The sequence below is a fragment of the Dermacentor albipictus genome, chromosome 9 (genome assembly GCF_038994185.2).
Source record: "Dermacentor albipictus isolate Rhodes 1998 colony chromosome 9, USDA_Dalb.pri_finalv2, whole genome shotgun sequence".
NCBI classification, from domain to species: Eukaryota; Metazoa; Arthropoda; class Arachnida; order Ixodida; family Ixodidae; genus Dermacentor; species Dermacentor albipictus.
In genome coordinates, this window is record NC_091829.1 from 81,891,897 (window position 1) to 81,905,164 (window position 13,268).

At 47.1% G+C, this 13,268-nt stretch overlaps 1 long non-coding RNA gene across 2 annotated transcripts in view; it reads right to left on the minus strand.

The window, feature by feature from the left end:
- LOC135914986 (uncharacterized) overlaps window positions 1–13,268 on the minus strand; it is a 564,953-nt gene that overhangs the window by 68,341 nt on the left and 483,344 nt on the right. The window contains exons 1-2 of one of the 2 annotated variants that reach the window (XR_010568485.1): window positions 11,731–11,867; window positions 11,559–11,632 (exon numbers count right to left, since the gene is read on the minus strand). The exons of the other annotated variant lie outside the window; for it this stretch is intronic. This is a non-coding gene — a long non-coding RNA (uncharacterized lncRNA). Of the gene's footprint in view, window positions 1–11,558; window positions 11,633–11,730; window positions 11,868–13,268 lie in introns of those variants that run through there. 2 annotated transcript variants of the gene reach the window in all.

A 13,268-nucleotide genomic window follows, 5' to 3' on the forward strand; every position in this document is an offset into this window, starting at 1 on the left:
CAAAGCCACCTAGAAACAGTCTCTGTAGCACGCCGCAACCTTCGCTTCTCATTCCAACGAGCAGCTCTGTCTCCAGGAGGCATCTCACCTCGTGAGTGTCTAGCAGAGGCAAGCGCAGCTGCTTATATACCGCCGCGACACCGCGAGCGACGGCGCGAGTTGGAGCCCCGTTTCTCCTCTGTCGTGACGTCACGGTGTCACGTGGTATTGAAGGCGACACCGCCGCGCCTGAGGAGCTGGGTTGAGCTCTCGTAATACGCTTCGCATAAAACATGGCATAGACATTGGTCCTAGAGGTTTCGTTACCGCTGTTATCAGCGAGGATGTCAAACATGGAGAGGGCGCATCGCAGCGCAACGCTACATACCGCATCACGATAATGCCACGCGCAAGTACACACACACGCTTGCATGCACTCGCACGCGCACAAACAACTTGGCGGCGAGTTTGCGGTTGGCGCTTTCTTTTCGCCCAGGTTTACTTTAATGCGTTTAGCGGTAAAATCGTCACGATGGCATACTTTAGTACACGATGAGGCTACGTAGTGGATAGCGAAGTATACATTGCAAAGAAAAAAACAAATGACTAGCACTTTTCTATACCAAAAAAAAAGGAAATGTGGTTTTAAAGACATACGCTGCGCATATTTTGTGTAAATATTGTTGGTTTAATATTTGCGTTAGCGAAATGCCCTTTGAGAAAGTAAGAGAAAGTTACGCAAGGAGCCCAGAGCAACTATTGAGTTTATGTAGCCTAGCAAGAATGCGCGATTCGTTATACTGTCGGCTCCATCGGCGATGCGCCGAACTTTTCTGCTCTATACGATGTCTTTCTCGTGTGAAAATACGCATGGAAATTTACCAAGGTTGACACATGTTCACTGGCGATCGCTTTCGAAAAAACAACATTCAGTGCGAGTTCATTGCCTGGCCGAGAAAAAACTATGAACTATGAAAAGACGGCAGTGGGGCCATGAAGGTAGTACAGTATTGGTCTCAGCAAGTTTGTCAACCGTTTGCTGAAGACGAGACACCCGATCTTTGAGGTGCGACAGTGGAAAGGCCGTTATTACCACAACAACTTTTGCTCAACAGTCAGCGATGCGGTCGGCTTGCTCTCCAAGAATCTCGAAGGACATGCCTTCAAGTGGGGTAGCCAAGGCAACCACCAGATCCTGTGGCAGGTGCTGACGGAACAGTTCATGGAGCAGTGGACTGTTTGCATCCAGCCCACAGTCACAGAGAAGCCGCCGCACACGACGTAGAAGTTCTGACGGCGGGCGTTCGCCGAGCTCCTCTTGGTTAAGATGCTGTTGCAGGCGCCAGAGGACAGACATGAACTTTCATTGCAGTACCGCCGTCTTGAATTGGCCATAGGGGGTAGTGCGGCGGGGTGCGTGCACAAGGTCTTGCAAATCCTGAAGCACCTCTGTACATAATGCAGAGACAACCTGGAGCAACCTCTCGCGCGGCGAGGTAAAGGGCATTTACGCAGGAGGCTTCCGTCTGAGCGAATCAGGGTGCATAATTTTGTGGGCAAAACACGGCGGATGAATCAGCAGTTTCGGTAGGCCCTCTGCGCTGGTCGTCGGTCTCTCGTTCATGGCGTCGTCTACGACGTCATGCACATCTCACAATCACGTCAGCGTAACCGAATTATAGGAACTTAGGTTCGTTTCAATAAAACAATGTGTGTGTTAGTGAGCGAAGGACATCAGAAACGTTCGGACCGGTGGTAGGAGCCGAAGAAGCCCTCTTCTTATTTTTCTGCCACCTTCTTCTAATCAAGGAGCAAGATTCACGAGACAAACCACCGAAGCGCGCCGTATATGAAAGGCGGTCAAGAAAGATGACGATGGCTCCTTGGAAAAAGAAGTTATTAATTAGAGTTTTCTCACCACCCGATTCATGGCCGCTCTCCCAATGTGAATTGCGCTATTTCACTTAGGAAAGAGAACTTAAGCAAGAAGGTACAACAAAGCAGAGCCGATGGGACGACTTCAAAATAAAGCACACACAACAGGTCTAGCAGTGATTTGCAGCTTAAGGCAATTTAAACAAAGCACGAGCCATATAAACTTTGCTGAAGAAAGGCTGAGGCAATGAGATTAAAGTTGAACGAACTCACCGAAATCAAGCTGCTGCAACAGTAAACATTTTCTATTTAACAATATAGACGTTGTTTGCCTTAACAGTGGTACCGTTTTTACCGACATGCCCTCAAGCACTTGCATACCACAATCAAATAAGGTAATAATTTGGCTATAAAGATGTGAGTCACGGTGCAGACTGTGGAAAGGTAAGCTCATTCGCAGTGACAGCCTTTCTTTATTTTTGTTTAGCTGTCATGTAAAACATCGCCGTCCTCAAGGCGCAACTGCTTTTCCTGCATAAAACGTAGCATATTAGCCATGTTATTGTTGATTTATAACTGTATAGTCAAATCATAATTATTTTTACGCAAAAAAAGCAGGAAGTGCCATGAGCAATTGCTGGTGCGCAGGGAATTTAAAGGAAGCCTAAAAACGTTTTTTATCGATGTCGGGAAATGCGCTCGATGTTAAAACAGACTATTTCATATATTAGGAGCATGAAACACTTCAATTAGTTAAACAGGAGACAGTTATCGGCAATATGAGATCACGAGTGATTCTCCGCTCAGTGCTACCGCTCCTTCTTCAATGCCTTGCATGACTACGGAGGAGCTGTGTGCTACCCACGACTTTCCGCCTCCTAAACGTGACCGTGACACGCAATTTAAACTTGGTTTTTGACGTTCACGTAGTTGCACCAACATTTCATTTTGGTACCTGTGACTTAAAAATTTCCGAGGCTATCCCTCAACATATGGTGGTTGTCACGGTCTCTCAACTATTTGCTGTGCTTCAGTTTTTCAGATAGCTGCACACGTCTGTGGTCTCGCAAGAATTTACATCTTTAACCCGTTCACTTCCTCATTAATCATTACGACAAGCGTGCCACTCCCAATGGTTGAACGTAAGTTAGTCGTTATGCTCGCCCGTATGACGTTGGCAGCGCACACAACGGCTTAGCGATAGATGCTGCACTCTGGAGTCGCCATGAAAGGGGTCCTAACATAACGAGATTTCAGCGTGATGTCGTCGCACATCGAAGATGTGCAACTCGAGAAGCATACAACCTGTTCCTTGTCAGATGCTGGCGCTAGATCTGGTCACTAGTGTGTTCAAAATAATCTAAAATTAGCAACATCCTACGTGTACGACACAAACAGCCAGTGTGCCCCAAGTGCCATCCTTACGGTGGTCGGGCGCAGCCGAGCGTGAGCAGACAATAATCGATTTATTTCCGAAATACGTAAGTGCTATCGAAATTCGAAACGCTGACTTTCGCATACTAGATCATGATCAGTATACTGAGCCATTAAATACCATGGAGAGTGCCAAAAGGAACTCTCCATGGTAATCTGCCCGTTATCGTCAAAGGGCAGTCGCCATCAGCCCCGAAGCGGTTGAGGAGAAGGCCTCTATCAAAAAGGTAGTGTTCAAGAAAAGGGAGATAAAATCCAAAGTTTGATGGCGGCCAGTCTGACTGCTGAAATACATATCGAAGGAGCGCGAAGGCATGCACCCAACCAGACCCGGCGTCTCTGGGAAAGTTGTGCATCTGCGAACAGGCAAACTTAGAAACGTTTTACTAAATGTAAAATGCGAGTTGCACAGAAAACTTCCCCGGTGTAGTCTACGTTATAATGTCCGCTGACTGCAAGCAAAAGTTTATGGGCGAGACACGTGACCTCAAGAAACGTATGAGGCAGTGCGAGTATAACGTTCAGAAACAGGTAGCGCGTGGTCTCGAGTGCCCTTGCTGAGCATGCGGAATCTACTGGCTACAATATTGACTGATTTACTACACGCCTTCTAGCCAAGTAAAAGAAGCTTCCGCCGTGCCTGAGTCAAGAATCCTCACACATAAAGATCGCGGCGCACATGCTGAACACGACTGACGGGACACTTCCAACGATGTATACTCGCTGCTTCCGTCACGTAGTGAAACGTGCTTTAATGCGGTAAATCTCTGTTACGAGTTTTATTGAGAACAACGCTCCCCTATCGGGAGTCGAAACGTCATTAAATTTTAAGTGTTCTTGGTTTATGTATATTTTTGCGCTTCTTTTGTATGTATATCTCCGGCCATGCCGGTTGCCGTCAAATATTGGATTTCATCAATCCGCGACAGGCGTACGGCCAAGAAATAACCCAGTACGACAGTGCGCATCCTTGAACAGCTGAGTCGAAGAGTCATCTCAAATTTAATAAGACGTGCAAGAAGGAGCAGTTTATCCCACAATCACTACCACTAAACAGGCCGGTTCCAACGACGTTCGGCAACAGCGCTAATTCAAGCGCTGAACGAATACTACTACAAGCAAGAATATCGGATTGGAAGGCCATGATCCAAATGCTGTAAACGTAGACCTTTGCTCCTCGCCGAGTAGAGTTCCTGTGCTTTGCCCAATTTGCATATGTACCCCTACACGCCAACTGCCAAGCAAGCGTGACAACACCAAACAACGACGTTATTCACCATGCCAAGACGGGAAGGCTGCGACCACCCCGAAATTGGACGTCCCGCCGTATACCAGGAGTTGCTGTACAGAACCTTCCTTCCTCTAAACCTGATAAAGCAGAACTCTCGGTCATCAGCCACGCCCTAAGCTTTATCACAGGGTACAAGCGAGATACGCAGAAGTTAATTTGTGCTGGTTAAGACGCTGTAAGCCAAGTCAACGCCGGTAGACGTGACGAAGCTCGCGCGCGTATTATTAATGTTGTTGCTACGCTTTATAACGCTTCTTCAAACTCTGCGCTGTCGCTGGGGGAACCTAAGGCTATCGAGCAGCTTCGAAGCAATACGGACAATGTCATTCTTCCGGCTGATAAAGGAAACGCAACTGCTTTGCTTGATAGTGGCGATTGCACCAAGAATATGCTGACACTGGTTAGTGACGCCATCACCTACACTCGCCTGACGCGTGATACCACAGAAATAATGTGAAGGGAATGCCAAAACCTTTGAGCTGACATCTCCCGTTTGGTCCCGCCCCAACGCAAACGCTTTATTACCGACTACTGTGTAGCAACGTATCAGCGTCTGCACTTCACGGCCTACAAAAGATAAAGAAGCCAGGTCTTCCTATGCGACCCTTTGTAGACTACACTCACTCACTTGCGTAAAAACTTCCCCGTTTTGTATACTAGATTATTTCACTCATTGGAAAAAGCATGGAAAATGTACCACACATTATTCCTATTGATGATGTTATGGTCCCATGTGATGTTAATCGCTATTCACACTCCCTCCGGCAGAACTGGGTGTTCAGGTTTGCACTACTTTCCCCGAATCTGAAGGTTCGCTTCCCGAATGGTCTCGCACTTCTTCGCGAAAAGAGTGATTCACGCTCCGTTAGTGACCCCTGCGTGCTGCGCCCAGGTTCGACACTTGGTTGAGATCTATACAACAGCGTATGCTATCCACGGCGTGTGTGTTTTTACCAATGATGGAGACTGGTTCAGGACCCACGTAAGTCTGACAAGCGTGAGCAAACCTTAGCCGTTATTACGGGTACATTTACAGCCCCCATCGGTACCAAGGTTTCTTTGCTAGTTATCACAGGACGCCATCTTATAAAACATATTTGAATTTTAGAAGGACTCTTTCGCTCAACTACTAGATGCGCTGCGGTGTGACCTGCCGCGATTTCGGAATCGGCAAGTATGTTTTAATAAAGTATCAAAAATGAAAAGTAGTTATTGCTGAGCACGAAATTAGGGCTCAGTCGCCACTGCCTAGTAGGAACATCCCCCCTATCTATTATACTGAAATTAACAAATTTGCTTGGAACATATTGTAAGTTACAGATCTGGGGTTCCCAAGCTTTCTGGTCTTTAGAAACCTCTCCTGCCTTCTCAAAATGCCGCGGAACCCTCCGTTTTCGTCTTGGCGTTGGTTTAGACAATTTGTCGACTCGGACGTGCTGGCCTAAATGCTAGCTTTAGCATAATGTTTTTGCATACTTTCAGCATGACAAAAATCGGAGGCAGCAACTCGGCGGCACCTTTGCGGTTGCAGCTTCTTTATTCGCGCAGATTTACTGTAACAGGCTTAGCAGTAATATCATGGCGATGTCGCACCTTAGTATGCCTGAAGCCACGCAGCGGTTAGCCGAACATATTTTGAAAAAAGAAAGGCAACAGTACCATTTTGAGTTAGCCCAAAACCAAAGGCCAACGTAAAGACATACGCTGCGGATATTTTATGCAAAAATTATTAATTCAGCATTTGCATTTGTGCAGCATCCTTTGAGAAATAAAGAGAAAGTTAGATAACAAGCCCAGGCCAACAATGGTGGTCGCGTAACGTAGCATGATCAGGCTTTTCATTAGGCTGACGGCTCCATTGACGGCAACCCTTCTGTGTTTCATGCATCATTTGTTGAATCTGTGTTGTTTACATGAAGTATGATGTATTACATGTGATGTACCTTATATTGTGCTTTTCGTTCATACCACAGTTGTAAGCGTGCCTACGGGTGAATAAATTTCCTTGTAAGCACACTGTTGAAAACCACGTTTCTCTGACGTCACAGCATGTATGGAAGCTTGCCGAACCAGAACTGCAGTCTCAGACGATCGCTTTCGGTCGTTTAACTTTCCGTGCGAGCTCGTCGTAAAGCACGGTAAAAGCGCCGCGAACGGCAGAAGTCATGGCACTGGCGTGTGAAGCCGACGACGAGACGAAGGCACTCACGTTGCTTTCAGTGATTTCGCACTGATGGTTTTGAGGGCTTACGTACCGCAAAACGCAGTTTCATGTCTGCGATTCTGAGGAAGGCCGTCCCGTGTACGAGACAGGCCGCATTCAGGGCACCAGGTAAAATATAAAGTCGAAAATTAGTGCAAATTGCGATGGAATTGCACCCCGCCAACAGAGCTCACCGTGGTAAGCTGAGACGTGGAGCCCCAGCATTTATATTCCACGTGGTATTTTGCTGTGCATAATAACGTTGTCACGCATTTAATCATGTAAATAAGGGAAATGGACAAAACATTCGCCGACGACGTATCAAAACTGTATAACATACATTCACCTGGTTATGTAGCCATGAGGCTCCTGAGTATGTCCTCCATGGACCAACGGGCATCTGCCGCTATTCGGCAAAACTTTTGTAAGTCAACTTGTGTCACAAAGCATCGCAACATCACAACTACGCAGTGGCATTCACGTAACGCGATTTTCCTTGCAAATGAGGGTCGACATTTACAGTAATTTTTTTCTTTGGGCTCTGAAGAAGCGCGCTCTTACCAAATAGAACCTTTAACATCCCGTTTCTGATATTTAAGGGCTTTGCGCAAGATATAGTGAGCTAAGAAGCTTTCGCTGCTACCAAAGCGGTTCCAGAAGACAGTTCTAATTTTCTCGTTATTCATACCATAACGAAGTATTGGTCACAAGACTGCAAAGGTTACCGGAGTGGTTGCATGGGCATGAGCGATAACACGTAGGATTGTGCGTCTAATATTTTGCTTCAATAGCAGTGGAGTGCACGTCTCGTACCTTCGCATAGATGGTTGGATCGAACTGCGTATAAGGCAGGCATAGCAGCTCTTTGCTCTTTACTTCTCTCCTTTCGGCGCCATCTACAGCCTAGCACCTCTATAACAACTGTCTCTAGAATTGAATTATTTGTATAATGAAGGAATAACTCCGTCCCTGCTCTTGTGTGAGCTGTGCACTGCTCGACCTTTACAATGAAGCGACAGGCATAACTAATTATTCTGGAGGCCCCAAGCACTCCGTTATAGAGGCGTTAGACTGCATTACACTTCTTTAACATGACTGGCACGTCTACGTTACGTGTCACATAGCACGAGCTGGAGCACTTGTCTACGCTCTAGCTTCCGTTCGGCCGCTAGAATTCATGACGTTCTTCCTTGCGTGGAGAGCGCCGAGCGTCTAAGTTTGTCCCAATCTCACTCCGTGGCAGCTAACGCATTGAGTCGCGGTGTTAAACTGCAATCCCGCTCTTGTGACCATACGCAGTCACAATGCGCCACAAAGGTTCTCGCTTTCACCGTATATCACGATGCGTCAGCTCGGTGACCACAGCACTTACAGTCGGTGAAAAATGCGCCGGCGAGCATGCCCTTCGAGTATCGCGTTTCAATTGCTGAGAACTGTGCGTACTGTTGCCTACAGAAGTCGTGCAAGCAGTCTTTCCTCCGTGAGATCTGGTGAGGTTGTAATGAAAAATGACGATTAAATGAACGGCTAAGCAGCCACAGTCATGCTTCAGAAACTGTTCGTGCACCAAAAATTGCAACGTGTTCAATCAGATTCGGTTTCCCGCGGCAAATAGCAAAGCAAACAGAAAGAAACGACGGATCAGATTCAATCAACATAGCTGGTGTCAGAGCCTGCGGACCCCGGCCCGGCCGTGACATGCCACTGCAGTCGTGACGCCGCCGCATGAACGCGCCACCGGTCAAAACTAATCACGCGCCCAATGTCTATTGCATGGTTGAGAACTGCATCCGCGAAGGTCATAATAACGCCGAGAGTGATTGTCTGAAAATAGGTCCCAAGTACAGGACGCCAGATGCTTCTGTTTATGCTACTTGACTTGCACTATTGACTGACCTGGGTAGCTTCGCGATAATTCCTAAATCTTTCAACAACCGTCATCGCCTACTCCGGTACTCGGGAACCGAGAGTGTACGTGGGAACGAACAGGCTAACGCGTTAGCTCGAAGGTGCACCAACCGAGCCGAAGGTGTCCTTTTCTAACCCTATCCTGTTGCACTATTCCTCTTGAAAACCCATTAATATAAATGCGAAAGACACACTTCCTCATCAGCGCGGAGTCCGCCGAAAATACTCGCCGCCTCACCCACAAGTTAACGGGTAAGAAGCGGCCGATTGGTGGAAAAAACAGACTGGGGTATTCCCCCATCTTAAACTGTTAAACGTCATGTATTCCACTCGCTATAGGGCCCCCTGCAAGTAGTGCGGTGGCATGCCCACCCTATAACGTGTAATCTGGGATTGCACTAAGCGCCTTATAAACCAAATAAGAATAACACAATGTAGCAGTGGGAGGCAGAGCTCGCCCATTCCCACTTGACAGGACAAAAGGCCTTCATTAGCCAAGTCAGGCAGGCGGCGGAGGCAAGTGGGGCCCTTGATTGACGGGTTCCGACCATCCCTAAAAACGAGAGATAAAGACCTCGCTCTGTCTCTCATACACACACACACACACACACACACACACACACACACACACACACACACACACACACACACACACACACACACACACACATATATATATATATATATATATATATCCATCATAACGTCCCAACGTGCCGCTCGTCCGTTTACAGTCTCACTACAATGTGCCCGCACAGCTACCATTTCCAGATGTTTTTTTCCTCCAAACAGCAAGTCAATGGACCGACTTTCCCCTTGAAATGAAAGTCCTCACCTGCCCCCACAGATTTCTAGATAAAATTACATCGCAGCTGCCGGCATGAAGGAAATATTATTTGCGATGTTAATAGCCCCACCCCCTTTATATTGCCCCCAGAGCAATGGTCTTATAACAAATAAAAGTGAAGGGAAGACGCAGACTCTGTCGACTAAGATGTTCCGGTCCACTTCGTATAAATTATTTCATTCATGCCTTTCAGTCTAGTGTCGCGAAGGAAGTATACCGCGGGTGCCTTCTTTCTTTCCGTGACCGCTGCGTGTTCGTCGATGCGGGGGAGAATTTGTGCGGGAATGGCCGCGACGGCACTTCGGGTATATTGTCTCGCCCGGCCGATGCCGCCGTACCTGGCAGCCACATCATGCACGTGCCGCGTGGTTGTCTCACGGTCCGCTGTGTAGGGGTAGCAAACCTTTTTTAGTCATGGTCGATTTTGTTATGTGTGCGGAGTGTGCTCGCGACCAATTTTGGGCAATTAAACTCTGGCTTCTATTGGATCCTGTCGGCTTGCCTGATTGATCGCAGTGGGAGAAGTCTCCGCCTCCCGCTATTGCACGGGTCCTTTGAATGCAGTGAAAACTAATTTAAGGAAAGGGACTGAGTAGTTTCGGGGTCAGCGAAGAGATAGCGGACTACGGTGCCACTTCACCACAGGAGACCACGCTGGTCATGCAGGCCGTTGACGACGGCTATCACGTCGTTGTGTGTGTAACTATGTGTACACTATTACCTCAAAGTGAATGCCAAGCTAATAAACCTAATTATTCAAATGTAACCTCTCGCCGTCTTATTACCTAGTACCTAGTTTCTGTATCCTGTTCATTACTGTTTCTAATGTAGGTAGACTGGCTCCTCTGATCACAGTACAGGTCAGTATGATATTCTTCCGCTTCTTTCCTATACATGCGAGATTGCTGACGATGTTACCCTGCTTATATTTCAATGCACACGTCTCGGTTTGTTCTAGTTTCCTTCTCACTGATTTTAGGCTGCGTTCACTTTTTACGGCTTCTTCACTCTTTCTCACGGTATAGTTTCGAATATCACTTATTTTTGCCTTGTTGATCAGTTTTAACAGTTCTGCGAATTTTATCTTATCTCTTGAATTGAACACTGCCATTCTTTATCGTTTCTTTATTATTTCCTTTGTTACTTGGGAAAGCTTGCTTACTGGTTACCTTCGTGCCTTGCCTTCCACATCAATTGGTGCCTCTGAAGCCAGCCTAGTTACGGTTTCATTCATTAGCTCTTTGTGATCTTCATCTCTCTGTTCTAAGGCTGCATATTTGTTTGCAAGTACCAGCCTGAATTTGTCTGCTTTTACCCTTACTGCTTCTAGGTTGGCCTCTTTCTTCTTGACCAATTTCACTCTTTCTCTGTTCAAATTGAGGTTAACCCTAAACCTCACTAACCTACGATAAGAGTTAATTTCGTACTAAAGAGCTCTTCTGTCCCAGTACGACAGAACCTGCGCCAAAGACAGAAACATTCGGTATTTTCGAATCTTTGCCGATATTATATTTTTTGAAAATGCTAGGCAGTTGAAAACATCAATGACACGGCATTAAAAAGGGCACTTGGAGTTGACAAAGTATACTCTAATTTATTCGTGTCCAGACAATGTGCAGCTATCTGCCATGTGCACCGAATAAAAATTGCGAATAAGCCTAGGTTGCACAAGTCGGACCAAATAATAAAAACCTCCCATAGCATATTCGGTTTTCAACATATTACTTCATATGGCCTGAAAGTGTGTCCATGTGTTAACAAAGAAAGGGAACAACAAATCTAAAAAAAATGTATCTTCAATAGTAATTCTAATGGTCAGTCCCTCGATTGTCGCACGAGCAGAGCAGTCGCGCACTCGGCTGCTCAACTCTTGCAAAATATTTCGGATTCATCATCAAGGACACGACTCTGCAAGTTGCGCGCGAGTATGTTGGGACAAGAAATACAGCCTAGAAGGCATTCGACGGGAACGAAATATGTCTCGTAAAAAAAGGAGCCAGCGTGGGCCGCGCCCTACTCACCATCGAATGACTGGCTACGTCGCGATTTTGGCGTGAAAATCCATCATCCAATAACAGGGGCTGTCTTCCTTCGTCTGGGAAATAAAAAAAAATATCAGTGCAGCTCCAACCAAGCCTTCTTGGCGTGGCATCCGAACACACCGCATCAAAGGAGGCATAATCAACGTCGTACTTCGTGGTTGGGCATATGGCAACGTCAAAGCGAAGACACGCAAGGTAGAACGCCTGGTACGCCATTACGTGTGCACCAGCCACCTGAAAAGATCTTTCAGACCCCGCCAGCACACGACTCCATGAGGTGCGCTTGACATTTTGCGGGTCGGGCGCTGAAAGAACTACGTCGTTCCATTACGTGCTCATCACTGAGCGTTGCTTGCAAGCAGCGCCGCCGGAACGGCTGGGCCTTCAAGCGCCGGAGAAAGGCCGGCGTTTCCAACGTGCCAGACAGCGGCCGGTGTGGTCGGATACGTCACGCCAACTACGCCAGGAACACCGAAAATTTGGTTCCTTGTACAGTTCAGCGCCTTCCACGTGGCTCGCATCGGCGCGGTAATGAGCTGCTGCCTCAGCGCATGCGCACACGGGCGCGGCTACCCAGCGCTTTTTTTTTTGAAATAGCACTAACTCAGCGAAACCTCTTCATTGTACCCGAACTTAAGGCCGGCCAGTAAAGCTAGCGCGCGATGAACTCTGGTCAAGCGACTGAAGCGCGAGATAGCACATGCGTTCCGGCGCTGGCCATAACAAAGCAAGCGAAATGTCGCCACTCACGCAGACTGCATGGTGGCGCCACACAACAAACAGTGTCAGCTTTGCGCAATCGTAGCGCAACTACACCTGCGTGGCGCACGCTCGCGTTACGCGGGACTGTATCTGCGCCCGTATGCTGGCAGCGCGCACACATTACCTTATCTGAAAGCTCTTCATTCGTTAGTGCTGTGCCGCAGAGACCAGCGAAATGCTCGCAATCGAAATATACGGTAGAAAGGATGACAGCAGAAAGAAGAGGCCTCGTGACGAGGTTCTGTGCCCTGTGGTCTCCGTGTTGTGGTCGTTTTAGCGCTGACCCCATACAGGCGTGCTTCACTGGCCAAACTTTACCGCCTTAGTAATATGATAGAGACCGGGATGTAGAGTAGCTATCGCGCAAGAAGGACGACGAGCGGGCAAGTTTGACGTAAATACTTGTATTGCTGAATTCATCTGCTGTTTGCGACCTGTCAATTAAATGGTGAATTCAGTGTAGCGCAATAAACACGGACGGAAAGAGACTACATGCCGCAGGTGCCTAATAGCGGCCACCAATTGTGCAATGAGATGAAATTTTTGAAGCATGCGATGTCCTGGTGGAGCGATGTGTTTTTCTATTGTTAAATATTGCCACCTTCGCTGCTTACAATAAATAACTTCTTGCGGCGTTTCTTTCGTTCTATTCACCTAAATATTACCATTGCTGCAGTTCTAATGATGACAACGCTGGGGCGGCTCTTACACTACTAGTGTTACTTGACATCCCTTACAAAACTATTGGCATAATATCTGTAATTGCGCAGTGTCCTCATCATTGGAGATGGTGATACGCGCAGTGAAGCCAAATGCAGTGGCGCCATTTCAACAAATTCGACGTTCTTGCTACTTCCTATCCTATCACAATAACATTAAGATAGTATTATTTAGCGGTATGCATTTTGTATTTAACGTTTCCTTTTC